At 31.4% G+C, this 3,869-nt stretch overlaps 1 protein-coding gene and 2 long non-coding RNA genes across 5 annotated transcripts in view; 1 reads left to right on the top strand and 2 right to left on the bottom strand.

Moving 5' to 3' along the window:
* The window catches only part of LOC102670652 (IQ motif and SEC7 domain-containing protein 2), a 79,000-nt gene that overhangs the window by 37,938 nt on the left and 37,193 nt on the right, over nucleotides 1–3,869 (bottom strand). The window lies entirely within an intron of this gene.
* LOC102670555 lies at nucleotides 1,454–2,120 on the bottom strand. The gene is made up of 2 exons (XR_420588.2): nucleotides 1,671–2,120; nucleotides 1,454–1,629 (listed from the first exon to the last, which is right to left on the bottom strand). It is a non-coding gene; the product is annotated as an uncharacterized LOC102670555 (long non-coding RNA).
* LOC102681926 overlaps nucleotides 2,387–3,869 on the top strand; it is a 13,687-nt gene continuing 12,204 nt past the window's right edge. The window contains exon 1 of the long non-coding RNA XR_420587.2: nucleotides 2,387–2,664. This is a non-coding gene — a long non-coding RNA (uncharacterized LOC102681926). The remainder of the gene's footprint in view (nucleotides 2,665–3,869) is intronic.

Below are 3,869 nucleotides of genomic sequence, written 5' to 3' on the forward strand. Positions count from 1 at the left end.
TTATTATCATCGATGATTAAAACGGCGATAATCGAGGGAATTAAAAGGGGGGGGAAGAGATAATTAAACGTTTAATAATTGAAAGTTTCGAGAATGTTTCGAACGTTTCGATTGTTTAATTAAATATAACCATTTAAATAATTCGATGATCGAGTGTTTTTTAACAATTTCACATCTCTCTTATTTTTTTATAATCGAATTCTAAAACTTATCATTAATTTCAGAATTATGTAATGCCTTTGTGTAAGCTACCTATTATGCAAGAATAACGTCACTCCGCAAAAGAGTGTCTTTCAATCGTGCTATCTGCTCGAGTATCGGTGATAAAATTTCCGGTAAAAAAAATTAGATTACATCTCTGGAAAGGTTGTAATCTGTGTTATTACAGAAATAGAAATCGGTCTAAAAATTCATATGAATTCAGGAAGGAGAGATCGAATCGTTAAATTTGATTAATTTTAAGTAGCAATCGACTGTCTCTGGTAAAATTAATATTAATTTTACCATGGAATAATTTTGTTTAATAATACTTCCATTGAAGGTATAACTCGATAAATGCGCGATGAACTGTACTCCCACGGGCTTAACGATGTTAACAAGCCTCGATTCACTTTGGCCTTCTACGCGACACAAGTTAAAGACAATCGCATCGTGGTTTCCGGAACCCATCGATTATTTTCGCGGTAATTCAACATTAAATTGGCAAATCTTCTGAATGGTCACGTAAATTGGAATTTCCAATTTTTTATATCTCTTTTATTATCCTCTCAGTTCCGACAAATAAAAGTAATTTTAATATTTTGAAGAAAATTTTAATTTCAAATTGAGAAACGAAGAGGTATAATTTTTTTTCTTTTTTTTTTAAGAAATTAATTTTAAAATTTTGTAACAATATATATATTTTTAATAATCTCGAGAAAAAGTTTTAACGTAATAATTGAATGAAATAAGAATAAAACGATGATATCTCTTGTGATTTTATTCAACGATAAAAAGAAATACCAGTGAATCGAAATTTATAGAACGATAACAAGATTGAATTTCCCGCCTGGTCAATAAAATAACACGCTCGAGGAACAATCGTTTGCAATCGTAACCTAGGCTACTTTCTAGTGAAACACGGATATCGATAATTCTATCCTCGATTCTTGCTGACACACGCCTCGAACGGAAGAATGCGGCGCTTCTTGTTACGCTAATGAAACTCGACCGGAAATTCTATAATTTTCCTCGTTGATGTTCAAATTTTCTTGAAAATTTAAACATCTTTTTCTAGTACCCCAATTTTTCTTGAAAAAATTTTGAAAAAGATCTAAATCGATTTTACAATTTGAAAATATTATTTTTCCATAAAAATATATATATATTATTTTTATTATTATATTACATTATTATACGCTCGTATACACGAATACATAGAATGAAATGAATGAAAAAAAAAAAAAAAATGTTCATAATCTCCACTGTTTATACAACGATTTTAAACAGAATGTAATAATCATTCGAAGGATTAATGAATACCTTTAAAATAAATCACATTGCGTATCCCTGTTTCGCAAAATCCACAATCCACCAAAGCAATATTCGTTCCATCGATCGTTCAACGAAATCCAACCCTAATCATAAAACCTAAAGCCAATGGTCGAAACAGCTTCATAAAACTTTCACACCTCTTCTCATATCCATCTAACGCGCCATTATGAATCTTTCGTTGATCGGCCCCAACCTAGCCGGGTATCATCGTTACTCGATTTTATTCGCAGTTTCTCCTAACAATCTCGTAAAACATCAGGCAAATACAAGTAGCAATAAAATCCCGGATATATATGTTTAACATAACGATAACCAATCAACGATCGTTCCACGAAGATTGCAGCTGTTTAAGGAAGAAAATTATTTCGCCTCCTGTCACTCTGTTCACGCTCCCTTCTTCTTCTTTCGCTACCAGCGATGCTGCCACCACACGCAAAATACAACAACCATTCTTCTCGCGAGCGTTTACATGAGCTCCTCAAAATGCTGGTAACTTTGTGTACGATGCCATTTCGTTTTTCCTCCTCCTCCTCCTCCTTCCTTCTGGGTCGATTTCAGGGGAAAGACGAAAGAATAAATTTGAGTTTGGTGTTTAATTGATTTTGGTTTTATTTTCTTATAGATTTTTAAAGTTGGAATGGATGTATAAATTTGGCAATGTTTTTCTAGGGGAAAAATTAGAAAATTCCTAGAGAGGAAATAAAATTTGTGATAGCACTTTTTTTTTTAAAAATTATTGTTTTTCCTTTCTTATTTTCCATAAGGTAATGAAATTTATATATTCTTGTTCGAGTGTGTGCGGGATAGCATTAATCTCTCTCATCGTTCAAAATGTTTTCGTAATCTCGTAGTAATATTCGTAAAAAAGAATACTTCGATCTCTAATCCAGTTGAACATCTGGAATTTAATGGATTTTACAACACGAGATTCTTATTTAAAAACGGATTGAAATGTGAAATGAAAAAAAGGATAGGATATAGTTATGTCTTAAATGGAGCAAACATAAGCTAAAGTATGATTGACTTATTCAACCTATAACCTCAATATCATCGCTATAAAACATCTCAATATGAACCGCATAAATCAATGAAGAATATTCCTATTTGGTCGAGCAGTTAAATTCCTTCGTGGTAAGTAATGAAAATAACATTAAAAAACTTATTATTATTTCTATATAAAATTTTAATTTAATCGTAATTTTTATTACAATGTATAACCTATTTATATCATCTTCCTATAATAATTTGTCTAAAGAAATTATTACGAAAAAAATTCAAGAATTAAATTATCAGCATTTTATTTTTTCATAACATATATAGAAACATTTATAAAATTCCACTTCACTTTTCTTTTTTTACGATTCTTTTCGAAAAATTCTAATACAGTTTCACGGAAATTTAACCTAACTCAATCAATTTGTTCCAACAAGAAAAATAAATAAATCTCAGACTAGGAAATTTTTAATCAGAAACAAAATTTACTATTTCACAATTTCGTTCAACGACGTGCCAGTTTCACGATCGCTAAATTCAACATCCTTCTTCTCGCGTTAAAAAGTCAACAATTCGTTCGTTCGTTCATCGTAAGAGCGAACCACTTGCAAATCCAAATCCAATCAGCCACCTCCTTCGAACTCGACACCTATATTCCCGAGGCGAATCGAAATTCTCTAGGAAACTCCCCACGAATCGAGCGGTATTCATGGAAACTCGAGCACGGCCGAGGAATCGAGTTTCGATTCCATCGACGAAATCGTGTAACGTCCAACGTGTTATCGATCGCGGCAACGTTGGCCGCGTTGTGACACGAATAAACTATCGCCGCCGTTTCCAGCGAATCCGCGACTTTCTAGGACAGCGATGTCTGGCGTGCCGTTCTTATAAACTGCCAGAGTCAAAACGAAACGCATTATGAATCGTCGCCGTTTAATCCTCTTTAATTCAAATATTGGAACGCGATAGCGGGAAGAATGTTAATGTGGTTGAAAAATTATAAATATGGTAAATTAGTAAATTAATGTATCTAATGCGATAGATAGAGAATATGTATGTTAGTTAGTTTTCGATGAATAATATTTTATATTCGAAATTTATTGGTACGTGTAATCGAGGATTATATTATCGTAAAATTTTATTAACGATAATATATATATATATATGTATATATATATATACATTAAAAATTATTACTAGGCGATTTAGTTATTTATTTTTTTTTTTATAGTAAGTCAAGGACTATGAGAAAATTAGATATTATTATATAGATCCATTTTCAATAATTTCTTTGCAAATTTTTTTCAATAAAATATTTTGAGCTTATTAATTATGTAATATAC

This window comes from Apis dorsata, unplaced genomic scaffold, assembly GCF_000469605.1.
Source record: "Apis dorsata unplaced genomic scaffold, Apis dorsata 1.3 scaffold_10, whole genome shotgun sequence".
Taxonomy (NCBI): domain Eukaryota; kingdom Metazoa; phylum Arthropoda; class Insecta; order Hymenoptera; family Apidae; genus Apis; species Apis dorsata.